General features: G+C 40.7%; 1 protein-coding gene across 1 annotated transcript in view; it reads right to left on the bottom strand.

Annotated features, from left to right (window-relative positions):
* Positions 1-13,451, bottom strand: part of LOC121922547 (contactin-4-like) — a 418,703-nt gene extending 405,252 nt beyond the window's left edge. Inside the window, 1 exon segment of the mRNA XM_042452129.1 lies at positions 13,392-13,451. The gene's annotated coding sequence lies outside the window, so the exon portion shown is untranslated.
* Between the last annotated feature and the right edge of the window lie 499 nt (positions 13,452-13,950).

Below are 13,950 nucleotides of genomic sequence, written 5' to 3'. Positions count from 1 at the left end.
GGACTCCATTAAACTGGATCACTTTGAGTTTGTCGATACCGATGAAGTGGACAAGCTTCTTGGAAGTGTTAGGAGGACGACGTGCTCTCTCAATCCCTGTCCCTCCTGGCTGACCATCCAGGGTGGTGATGCTGTAACATCATTATTGCAACGCATAATAAACATCATTCAGGGAGGGTAAATTTCCATCTAGCTTAAAATTGGCAACAGTTAAACCGTTGCTCAAAAAACCTTCCCTGGACCCCCTGGTAAGAAATAACTACAGACTGGTCTCATTATTGCCATTGGAGCCCTGGTGGCGCAGTGGTTAAATGCCTGTACTGCAGCCATTCACTCGAAACCAGCAAAAGGGCCCAAGCTCGACTCAGGCTTGCATCCTTCCGAGGTCGCTAAAATGAGTACCCAGACTGTTGGGGGCGAATTAGCTTACTTGCTAATTAGCTTACTTGCTGTTCACCGCTATGATCTTTGGAATAGCGGTATATAAATAAAACAAATTACTATTATTTTTAGGTAAGATGATCGAGAGAGCAGTCGCCTTCCAACTCCAAGCAGATTTGGATGAAACCGATTATCTGGACCCATTTCAAACTGGCTTCAGAGAAGGATACGGAGTTGAGACTGCCATGGTCGCCTTAGTCAAAGATCTCCATCTGGGCATCGACAGGGGAAGTGTGACCTTGTTGGTGCTTATGGACATCTCAGTGGCTTTCGATACCATTGACCACGATATCCTTCTGGAATGCCTGAAAGAGTTAGGTATCGGGGGCACTGCACTCCAGTGGTTCCGTTCCTACCTCTTGGACAGATTCCAGATGGTGCAGTTGGGGGACACTTGCTCCTCTAAGAGGGAACTGACATCTGGTGTCCCTCAGGGAGCTATTCTGTCCCCCACTTTGTTTAACATTTACATTAAACCGCTGGGAGAGATCATCCAGAGACATGGAGTGCGGTGTTATCAGTACGCTGATGACACCCAAATATGTTTCTCTGTGTCTCTGACTGATGCAGTGACTAAGGATGGCATCTCTCCTCTGAATGCCTGCCTGGAGTCGGTAATGGGCTGGATGAGGGAAAGCCCAGGGAAGGAAATTTATCCACCTGTCCTGAATGGGGTCACACTTCCCCTGAAGGATGAAGTTCTCAGTTTAGGAGTACTTCTGGACTCGTCCCTGCAGCTAACATCTCAAGTAGATGCGACGGTCAGAAGTGCTTGCTATCAACTTCGGTTGATATACCAACTGCGAACCTACCTGGGCCAAAGGGACCTTGAAACTGTGGTACATGCTCTGGTAACCTCTCGCTTAGATTTCTGTAATGCACTCTACATGGAGCTACCCTTGTACCAAGCACGGAAGCTACAGTTAGCACAAAATATGACAGCCAGACTGGTCACCGGGGCAGCTAGGTTTGACCATGTAACACCCATTCTGAAAAATCTTCACTGGCTGACCATTCACTTCCGCGTGTAATACAAGGTGTTGGTTATTACCTATAAAGCCCTATATGGCTTGGGCACGAGTTACTTGAGGGACCGCATCCCCCCATATAATCCGTCCTGCACACTCAGAACATCCGGGAAGAATCTGTTGGAAGTCCCTTCATCCAAATATGCCTCCACTTCTCAAAAGGCCTTTTCAGTGGCGGCCCTGCGGAAGTGGAATAATCTTCCCGAGGAGCTCTGTCTGATGACCCCCCTAGAAACATTTAAAAAGAGATTGAAAACCCTTCTCTTTTGTACATGCTGAAGAATGAAGCTATGCATTCTGTTGCCATCGATTCTCTGCTTTACCCTTTGAATGATTGTGTTGGAGTTTTTAGTGTTATATATTGTATATTTGTAATATGGATTTTTATGAGATGTGTTGTACTTGGTTTTATCGACTGTAAACTGCTTTGATCTTTGGAAAAGCACTCTACAAATAAAATTTATTATTATTATTATTATTGTAATTCTTACAATGAGCTGAATGCTACTCTACGAAAAGGTGGTGAAACAACAGGCAGATCTAGCCTGAGGCCAAAAAAAAAAAAAAAAAAAAAAGTGTGCAGGAAACAGTTACCCATCCCACTTCTCTCTGATCATTCCTCTTTTTGTATACTAAAATGGGATTTTAAAAATGTGTAAACTATAAAAGATTATGTCAAAAATTAATGAGTTTGATCGCTTCTTCTTTCTTTCTGACCAGAGCAATGGGCTCAGGTGAGGACTCACAAAAACATGATAAAATATATATTAAAGTAGGACTTCATCACTAGATATAGAAAGAATATTCGCCCCTTGATGTATTCTGCTTAAGAAATGGGTTTCCCTTTCATTCAGGAGGAGTAACACAGAAGCAAGAATCCTGTAATCTGCACATCCCAAAGGTCTGGGGAAATTATTATGCTGAGAAACATACTTGGGATTTTTAAAATGCAAATATGATGGGGAAGGGTTTGTACAAAAAGTATGATTTTGTACAAAAGTGTATGTTTCTGGAAACAGTGTTAATTTTTATGTGTGAAAATCATGCCTTTTGCACACATACAGGAAAAAAAAATCATGCATCCCTCCATGTAATTGCCTGAAACACTTCAGTAGGTGTAAATACTGAACATAAATATCCCACAGTGAGGGGGAAAAACCTGTTTGAAATTATTTGTCCTCACATGCAAGGATAAAATAGATGAGATATGTGAACACGAGAAAATGAACACAGGATACAGATAATGGGGGTAGATTAAGACACAATACACTAGTGTAGAGTCCATGAAGATTATCGCACCAGGGTTAAAACGTTCCCCGGTGCGTTTTAATTTGCACGCGCAGGGGTATGCACGGAGCGTGATGGGAACCCGACAGGGCCCAGAACACTATTTTTCCGCACAGCGGAATGCTGCCATTGCTGCCGGGTGTTCCCATTGCGTTCCCATTGCGTTCCTGTTTCAAAGCGTCCCCAGAAATGGCGTCTCCTGGAACTCAAAGGGAATGCAATAGGAACGCCCGGTGGTGATGGCAGCATTCCATTGTGCGTAAAAATAGCGTTCTGGGCCCCATTGGGTTCCCATCACACTCCATGCACGCCCCCCGCACGTGCACGTTAGAACGCACTGGGGAATGTTTTAACCCCGGTGCGATAATCTTCCATGTTCCATTTTTTGGGAGGGGTTTGTTTTTGCACTTTGATAGCAAACTTTGGGCCAAAACAGACAGCTGTGAAGGGGTGGCTTCAAGCCATCCCAGAGAAAACCACATCAGGGCCACAGCAACCGCACACCATGGCCCCAATCCAATTTTATGCTGGCCTAAAAAGAGGCAGCAAAATGCAGCTCCTTTTTGAGCCAGCAAAAAGCTGGTTTTTCCACCACTGCCATGGCATTGTGACACTCCTGCAGCATGTGGCATATAAATGCCATGCCACCAGAGTTTCACAATGCTACCCACCATGTGGTCAGGTGGGTAGCATGACGACAGCTTGGGGACGGCATCAGAGTATGTGGCTTCAGAGTATGTGACATCCAAATGCCTTGCTCTGACACTACCTCTAAGGCAGCAGAAAGGGGCCATCTGTTTTGCCCCTATGTCTACCAAGGTCTTTGCAATAGAGTTAGATCAGAATGTCATACTCCCTTCTAGACTGGTGTAGCACCCTATAGGTGTATTTCATTTGACCCATTCATGAACATCTAACCAATGCAGTTCAACAATGCTTTTCAAAGAACCAAGTAAATTATCCAAAACTACATAAAGATCCCAGAAGGTCAGAAACAAAAAAACTGCACAATGAGCTTTATGATAATTTACCTTTTTATAAAAAGATATTTATTGAAAATCGTGTAGATACAATGGAGGTCATCACTTCCTATGCCAAAGTTTTAGTTACATTTTGCAAATCTGTTTTCTTGTACAGAAAAGCAATAATGACACTATTTCTATTTTTAGAGCTGCCCAACAGTGCCTGTTCTGTCCTACTCAGCAAAGGCCATTGTATCCTTCCCTCCCCCCAACCTTTAATCTCAGTCCTTCACTGTGCTCTGTTTCCTGAACACTCCCTGACAGATGTGGGATGAGCCACTGCCTCTTCATTAACTGCAGCTGCAACTCCTTTCTTTCTGTTTGAACAAAGAATCCAGAGAGCTGTCCAGAGTCCTTAACCAATCCTTCAAGTTGACTAGCAATGGTATAATTGTGAAACGTTCAAGAGAAAGCTGTCATCTTCACTGAAAAACAGTATTCCACAGTTTGCATGTGCGTGTCTGCATATGTGTAAACATCCCTACTATAACACAACAACGTGCAAAAAACTAAAATACACAGAATGCAACCAGGACTTGCTTGCTCTAATGTACACCTCTAAACCTCTTCCAATTTACGCAGATCTGCCTGAGGTACAGAAGTATATTTTAGCACAAATATGTCACATTATTGTTATATACAGTATAATGCATACTTGTCTGACTGAATTTTGTACTAAATACTTTTAAAGGGAGTGCATTATTCCTCTACCACTTTGAGTTTTATGTACTGTTCTCTGGTTAGTTTCAAGAGCAAACATAATATTGCACGAGAGGTTAATTACTATAATAAACTGGATCTGCCTCAGGGGGTTCTGGGTCGTGTCATGACAGGGAAGGTGACTGCCAAGAACAGAACTGTTTTTTCCCCTGCCTTTAAAATTTTGTTCTCACCATACAAAAACAGCTGAACAATACAAACTATGTTTTCATTATTCAGAAAATAACAATATAAATTAAAATTATTAATAATTTAATGATTAATTAGATTTAATTATTAATTAAAATAAAATTAATAATTAAAAATAAGCAACTTATGAGTGGTGTGTTCAGTCCACCAAGACGTTATACTGTGCAAGATGATCATCTGTGACAAGGATATTCCATTATTTTTTTCCATTTTCAAAACACATCATGAACAGCATAGTTTAGTTTTGAGAAGTACATAGACATAAAAAGGGGGAAATAGTGTTTTCAGATTATTACACCTAATTATTCAACTTGCTCACAAATAATCCCATTCTTAGCAACAAAACCTGTTTTGATACACTTCTATGATCTGCAGATATTTTACTTTCATTTGCGTTCTAAGAATTAATTAAATGTAATCATAGTAACAACTCTATTACTATATTATGCATGCATGCTGTTAGCTGGCCAACATTATCACTACTTCTTCCTCACCGTAAATAAAACCTATAGAGAAAGAATTTGCTTCACAGAAGAAGTATGGTTCTTTCTAATATTCCTACCGTGATTTTAACCACTTCCCACTGAATGTGGTTTGCTTTAAAGCTTGTTAGCAAGATGCTATTGACATGCTCGATCATCAAAAAGTTGCTAAAGGCAACAACATCTTTAAACAGCCTTTTAACACTACAAGCTATTAAAGTTTCATAGTAATTTATTCAGCCACTTACCAGCAAACATGACAGCTGCTCCAGTATTTGTCCCAATGTTGCTGATATTTCCCCCCACTCATATACATCCTCTCCCTCCTTCTACAGAGATGGTCTCCCTGAATTTCATCTGGCCACAATAAACTTAGGCTCCCCCTCCCCTTATTTACATCTTCTTTCCAGTGTCAATACACTTTACTCGATGGCTACAAACATTCTGCCAGGCATTTGAATTTCTTCCCACTGATATAAGGTTTTCCTTCTGGTGAGTCTTAAATCTGTCTTCCTGAGTCTCCTTTGCCAATTGCCTGGGATAGCCAGCCTTCGTAAATTCTGCCATCTCTTCTAAAATCTACACCACTGCATTTTATATCTCATGCGAGAAATAACCATGCAAGATATTTTATTTCTTGGCTGTTCTTCCGGTGTTTTTTTTACTCAACATTAAATCATGAGCTTTTCCTTGCTGAAAAATGGACTGAAACAGGCAGAGACCCTTATCTGGGAGAGACATCAGGACAGTCATTCCCCTCTCTTACAAAGCAAGCATGTGAATCACAAGACTTTAGCTTCCCTTCCAAGTTCTCACATATATAAGTCTTAGCTGTGGCTAATACCACAAAATACAATGGCTTAATCAAATTTCACTCCATATATATATATATATATATATATATAATGAGTTATTAACTTGAAAACCTATATGCTTAAGTGAGTGTCATCAGTATAAAGACATGGATTAAAAGCATGAATGAAATTGAAGGTGATGTCACCTGAAGAACCAAGATATTAATCTCTGTGAATGCATATTTTCACATTATTATAGAAATAGATTTGCTAGATGAAGAGAAAGAAAACAATCAGGAGAGGAGGACTTACTATACTTAACCCGTATAATGCCTCTACTTAATTTGCTTGCTACTGCCCACCAAACATATTGACACATATGAAACAAAAGCAAATGATTTTCATATACCGCATTGATCACATAAAATATTTAACTGTCTCCTGACTCAATAGACTGAGATGTGGATACTTAATCGGGGGCAGCCTTCACTTCTACTGTCATCATACAATAGGGCTGGGTGGTGGGTGGGAAGGACATACTAGTCATTTTAGTATTTTGTGTTTGGGAATGAATGCAAAACTGATAGAATGTTAGATATGTAACAATCCAATTAATTAATGTTTTGTCACAGTACCATCAAATTAACACTAATTGCTCAGAAGCACTATTGACTTCAAAAAGGCATTCATTAAAGAAATCTACCGTTATTTTATCTCTGAGTGGCTGTTACCTTAAGATTTATCTGAAGTACAACCTTAAACGCATTTTCTTCGAAACCTTCTTCCCTTAACTTCTAGTGATTTAATTCCAAGTAACTGTACTTGGAAACACAGCCTGAGGAGATGGAGCATCATTTCCACATATAATGCATGAAGAAATAGGTCAGAGATAAATATGCTCAAAGTATAGGAACCACATGCTTCAAAGGATTTGTAAGAGATTTCAAATCAATGTAACATCTGAGGTATTTCCCTAATATTTTAACCAAAAGAAGAAATAGCCTGATAAATATGCTTCAGCACAGTCATTGCTATACGAGGAAAGCAAGAGATTACGTTATTCACCCCTAAAGGGTTTGATTCCCTGTGTGCCAACCTCTCCACCTCCCTCTGCCTCTCCCCAGCCTTCCACAGTGAAGAGAGCATGAGAAGGGAAAGCAGTGGAGACACCTTATATTCATAGAATCATACAGTTGGAAGAGACCACAAGGGCCATCCAGTCCAACCCCCTGCCATGCAGGAAATCTAAATCAAAGCATTCTCGACAGATGGCCATCCAGCCTCTGTTTAAAGACCTCTAAGGCCTGTTACAGACGGGCCCTTCCGGCGCCTCCATCATGTGCTAGGGGTTGGCTGAGGACCTAGCGTCCACACTGGCCTCACCCCTAGCAGGTGACGGGGGCATAATAATGGCGGCACCCTATACACACGGGCGCCGCCATTATTACGTGCCGGACGCATAGCGTCCGCACATTGCGCCCCGGATATGACTCCGCGAGTGCGCGAGTAGCACATCATGGCGTCACATCCGGGGCAGAAGAAGAAGTGCCATTTCGGCACTTCTTAACCGGCAGCGGCGCGAGACCGCCCCTTCTGGGCGGTCTGTAATGCGCCTAAGGAAGGAGACTCCACTACACTCTGAGGAAGTTTGTTCCACTGTCGAACAGCCCTTAATGTCAGGAAGTTCTTCCTAATGTTGAGGTGGAATCTCTTTTCCTGGAGCTTGCATCCATTGCTCCGGGTCCTAGTCTCTGGAGCAGCAGAAAACAAGCTTGCTCCCTCCTCAATGTGACATCCCTTCAAGTATTTAAACAGAGCTATCATATCCCCCCTTAACTTTCTCTTCTCCAGGCTAAACATCCCCAGCTCCCTGAGTCTTTTGTCATAAGACATGGTTTCCAGACCCTTCACCATTTTAGTCACCCTCCCTTAGACACGCTACAGTTTCTCAACATCCTTTTTGAATTGTGGTGCCCAGAACTGGACACAATATTCCAGGTGGGGCCTGACCAGAGCAGAATAGAGTGGCACTATCACTTCCCTTGATCTAGACACCATACTTCTATTGATGCAACCTAAAATTGCATTGGCCTTGTTAGCTGCCACATCACACTGTTGACTCATGTTCAATTTGTGGTCTACTTGGATTCCCAGATCCCTTTCACCTGTAGTCTCGTTCAGTCTGATGTCCCCCATCCTATATCTGTGCATTTAACTTTTCTGCTCTAAGTGCAGTACTTTACATTTCTTCCTGTTGAAGTTCATTTTGTTAGCTTTGGCCCAGCTTTCTAGTCTATTCAGGCCATTTTGAATTTTGATCCTGTCCTCTGGGGTATTTGCTACTTCCCCTAATTTGGTGTCATCTGCAAATTTGAAAAGTATGTTCCCAATTCTGTCATCCAAGTCATTGATAAAGATGTTGAATAGCACTGGGCCCAGGACAGAGCCCTGTGGGATCCCACTGGCCACTTCTCTCCTTGGTGTGTTCTATTCCTTGGTGATGTCTTGCCCTGAAAGGAAGGCATGCTTCTGTGTGGAAATATCTTCCCTGATTACTACCTCCTTTTCTCCTGATCCAAATAAGACATGATGGAGACTAGAGAAAGGGAATGGACATGGCATCAGTTGAGGTATAGAATAGGAGCTGTGCTTCTTCAAAACCTTTACAGCATACCTATGTTAGATCAGTGTAAAGGTATAGCCAGGCCAGCATTTTCATTCTCACAATGTCTAACCAAATGCATTCTGTAAACTGCAAACAAGAGGGATGAAAAGCAGAAAGGGCAACAACCTTCCCATAGTATTACACTCCAGCAATTGACCTCAGTGATGACTATAGAGTGCTGAACATATTGTCTCTGAACAATGAGGTGCACATAACCATCTTTGTCTCTAATAGCAAATTTTATTAGCCCGAAAAACCCACAAAAAAATATGGATGCCGGCAATGAAAGCCTTCGACTTCGCAAACACTATTGGTTGAATACTTACTATACACAAGCCAAAACACAGACTCTGAGAAACACAAGAGACATATCAGCCAGAACCTAGAAATGTTAGTTTTGGGACAGCAGCTCCCAGAATCTGACAGAAATTGCATTGCTGAGGGAATTCTGGGAACTGTGGTACAGGAGGAAAAGGAATTTACCCAAGTTCTTGCACCAGCATGCTTGGGTAAACCGGGTTTATGCAGACACTTTAGCAAATCTAGGTTAGCATGGGGGATGGAAACAGTTTACTCCAAAACCATCAAAATCTGAACTGAAAATGCTCAGTGCTCTGCAAAAGCCCAAAAATGCAGAATATCAGATATTAGGGTCAAGAAGAATACATGGAAAACCATGATCTGAGAAGGAAAGAGAACATTTTATCCTGGAGAAAAGCATGGCTCTCCAAAACCCAAATTTGTAAGCCCCACCGTACCTAATACTCCTTTGGATCCATCTCAGTGTGAATCACGGCTATATCCTATGAGCTATATGAAGCATTATTTACTTTTATGTGGACACTGAGTATGTATGACAGCACAAGGAAGATGAATATTTTTTTTTAACAACCACAAATTCTCCATGTTAGGGATGTGCAGTCCAACCTCTACGTACACATCTTTCTCACTTCTCAATATTCTGACCATAGGCTTACAACACAGCAGGCTAAGCACAACTCATGCTGCTGTTTGTGCTCTGAAATCCCATGCACTTTGAAAAAAGGTAAGAGGAGATTGCTCCCAAAAGTCACAATCATGCCCTACACTGACAGAACAAGGAAGGACTGGCAGATAACAGACTATACTTCTCTCCAGACAACCTGCCCTCTACCAAAGGTACAATATACACTTTGCTTTTTTTTTTTATAACAAGTAAGTAGCAGTTGGTGCTTCCAAGGGTTCTATATCATGCCTTTCTTCTACAGTACACTGCAAAAACAAACAAACAAAAAACCCTTCAAATATATCATGCCATTTAATATTACATAGTTGGCCTGAAGTTTCTCCAGCCAGTATTGTCACTTTTCACATGATGGATGAGTGTATGAGGCCTCTATATTGTCAGTATTCTAAGTACTGATTAATGTGATCAAAGTATGGAGAAAATGTTAATAGAATGGTGACTAAACACAGGCTCAGGGAAGTAGGAGGCACAGTTGCAATTTTGAGCACAGCCATAGGGAATATAGTTGATGGAAGTACATAGAAACAACCAGGATGATGAAATCAAGAGAAACAAAAGTAGGAGGCATGTGAAGTCAAAACACAAATTTACAAGTCACATTTTACAAATGTTATAAAGATCCAAATGTTTCCAAAAATTCCCCCTCAAATAAAGGTCTACAATAAAGGTATATTTGAGTTAGGTTTGTTCTTAACCATACGTATCTCTATTGTATCTTCCCCAAAACAATCTATACACTAAAGTTCAGTTATCATTTCAACCAAAACAACAACTGGTCTTATGGCAGTAAGGCCCGTTACAGACCAGCAGGAAAAGACAGTTTCCAGCTGGCTTGGAAGCCAACTTCACATCTCCAGGCTGCCCTCATGGCAGCCAGATTCCAGGCGCTCCAGAGGCATGGCATTTAGCCACTGCACACCACAGGAGTGCCATAAAACTGTGGCATGGTGGGAAATGCTGGCTTTTTGCTGGCACAAAAAGGAACAGCATTTTGCCTCTTCTTTTTGGGCTGGCAAAAAGGGGGATTGGGGCAACGGTGTATGGTTGCCACAGGCCCAGTTCAGCTTTCTCGGGGCGGCTTCAGCCCGCCCCTTCGCGGCAGTCTGTTCTGCCCATATGATACTTTGATAGAGTGAGTTCCATGTCATTAGATGTATGAAGTGAACTCCAAACCACAAAAATGTCACAAGACTCCTTTGTTGTTTTTACTAGAACAAACTAACACATTTATTCTCCTGAAGTTGCTACCTCAACCAAGTTGCCATTAAGAAATATTACTACTTCCTGCTGTTGGAGTTCATGTTGAGACCCTTGGTAATAAAACTGTTACACTACTGGGGAGTATTCTAAGCATTGCTGATTCAACAGTTTCCCCTTAATTTCTTCTTTAGCCCAATATACATTGCTGAGTTCACAGGCTCAGTTCAAATATTTTTTTTATTGTCTTCTGCTTTATTATCTGAAAATAAGGTTTTCTTGGCACTCTCTAATGTCGGCTCTTTGATACACAATGTGTAACATACAACACAGCTTGTAATCCCCATCAGGGCCATTCAGTGCTTTTTCAGGCTGTTCTTTACAGCTGTCACCTATATCAGATTTTCATTCATATACCAAAAGAGGCAGTCAGAAACTCAGATTATTTCAGACAACTGGAAGACCGTGTAAATTTATTAAGGTCAAAGAACTACCTATATTCAGCAATAGCTGTAGATATTGTACTCATCAAAAGAAACAGCGCAGGGTTGTCTTCCCTCATCCCCAATGTAAAAAAGAATTAAAATCTGCTTTGGAGAAACCATGCTCATAGAGGGGCTTTGAAAAAGTTATTTTGTTTTTCTTTACTGACTAAGCACGCCTTATAAGGAGATCAGCTTTGATCAGTATCACCAAAACCCATCATCTTAATCATCTATCCACATGATAAAAAAACAAAAAAACAAAAAAACCAAAGGAATGTGTGTGAGGTGGTGTATATACAAACCACACGATTCTATGTGTGAATGTGTATTTGCAAGAGGTTTAACAAATAATACAGATTGAAAGTCTCTGTGTGCTTATTTACTCTGGAGCAAATCCCATAGAATCCAGTGCGTTTACCAGCAGTAAGAAGAGAATATACATCTTGTACAGTATGTTAGTCTACCTAATAAGATGCCCAGTAGGATATTATTCACACTAAACTAGCTTATAATCATCACACAAATGCTCAAATTACAAAGTTCAGTGAGAAAACACAGTGCAATATTCCTTTAACCCTTGTGTACAACAAGTGTCCAGTAAAAAGCTTTCTGTTTTGAAATAAAGGCTGGTCCTTTCAGTTAGAAGAAAATGCTTAGAGAAGCAGCCACTGAAAACAATAAGCCTTACAAATAATGTATCTGTGCATATTTAATTCCGACAAACCCTTTCCATGGAGGCAGCTAGTTCTAAGCTGAGACATCAGTTTACATCTGGAAGCCAGTAAAACTCAGCTGCATTTGGCAGAGAGGAAAGAGAGAGGCTGTATTCATTTCCTGCCATTTTTTCCACTTACTGTTTTGTTATTTTGCTCCCAAGACCCCCAGGCTATGAGAATGTGTTCCTTACTACTGTAGGTAACCATCTATTGTGACATTCTCCTTTTTCTTCATCACATCAACCAACCTAAAGAGAACATACCCTGTCCTCAGCAGTGAGACACTTTCATACTTCACAGTCTGTGATTTTGCTCTGCTTTGAGACTTATTGCCTATTCAGGAAGATACATTCAGCACCACATGGTTTCATTCAATTGACATATTGTGCTGGCTTTCGAACAAGAATGTCTTGATCTGAAGTTTGAGTTTTATAATAGGCTATCACAATTAGACCATGTATATATTTAATGGCAATTATCATTGGGAAACAAATGAGACACCCTCCTGGACACATGAAATAAGATATCACTCTTATTCATTTAGCATGCAATATACAACTTGCAGCCACCTCCAAATTGCAGCTCAGTTCCAAAACTAATGCTGCACAGCTGCTTTTACTCTGCCATGTTTTAATGCTGCACACATATACGTCTATACTAATGAACAAAACGAACCAAGTCATAGGTACATACATACTGTGAGGAAAGGCAGTTAGTAGTAAGTTTATATCATGGTTCTCAGTTTGGAACACAATCCTAAATGTAAGAAATAATTATTAATTTGTTCTGAATATTGAATACATTTTTCAAAACATGTCTTCCTTTACACTGCTATCATTCTTCAGCACGTCTTCTATATGAACACACCTTTCCCTGGTGTGTGTGTGTGTAAAAGGTACAATGATAATCGAAAGACTTCAATTTCCAACAAATTCATTTCTCATTTAATTTCTGATGGCCTTCAGATGGTACTGAATTCCAGAAAAAAAATCTCTTTTATGTTATTCTCAGCTCCTAATAACTTTCTAACTAATAACAGAAAGAAAAAAGTATCCAGGTTTTTGAAAGGAAATGCATAGCCAAATCATACATCAAAGAAAATGCCACTGAAGATGCCAACTACATTTCACTAAACTTTCACAAAAGAAACTCTCTCTTTTTTTTAAAGTCAGCTTGCTGGCTTATTGAATCTATTGTCATGTGTCTGTGTTTTACATAGCCAAAGCAACTTGCAAGCTGTAAACAGATTACCCTCAGTCTTGCCTGTTAAATTCAACAAAGAGCAGTGGAACAGAAAATTAAAACGTAGCTGGCAAAGTCACATTCACATGCAGCTAGGGAGGCAAAACTGGTACTTACAGGATTGTAAAGTAAAATGTCCCAGTTTCTCCTTTACATGTTACAGCAAATCAGACAAAGATCTCAGCTCTCAGACCGTTTCCACTGCACTGATCAGTCAGGCAAAAGAGGCCCTTATGGATTGCCTATGCAGCTGGGATATAATGGAACCATATTCTCAGCTGGGACTGGAGATGCCTAACCGCTACTACTATGAAGCACTGTGTGCCTGCTCACCAGCATTAATCAGGAAGAAGTAGAGTGCAGCACAGCTTTATGTCTTCCCTTCCCCCAAGGACCTGCACAATTAGCACACAGAATCAAAGGTGCATGCATTTAGAGACCCTGCACACATAAGAACACAAGATCCTAGCTAAGGGATAGCCAAGTACTGGTTAATTTTCTTCACTGATCAAGTATGCTAGACTTCTTTCTTTATTATTATTATTTTTAATTGAAAACAAATATTGGCCACACACACAAACAGAAGGGCAGGCATGCATTTATATATTTGGTTTCTGGATTTCAGTGACGCTGTAATCCTGCTATGACCACATAATAAATGATTAGATAAATCTCT

The sequence above is a fragment of the Sceloporus undulatus genome, chromosome 2, assembly GCF_019175285.1.
Source record: "Sceloporus undulatus isolate JIND9_A2432 ecotype Alabama chromosome 2, SceUnd_v1.1, whole genome shotgun sequence".
NCBI lineage: Eukaryota > Metazoa > Chordata > Lepidosauria > Squamata > Phrynosomatidae > Sceloporus > Sceloporus undulatus.
This window is presented reverse-complemented; position numbering and strand designations above follow the sequence as displayed.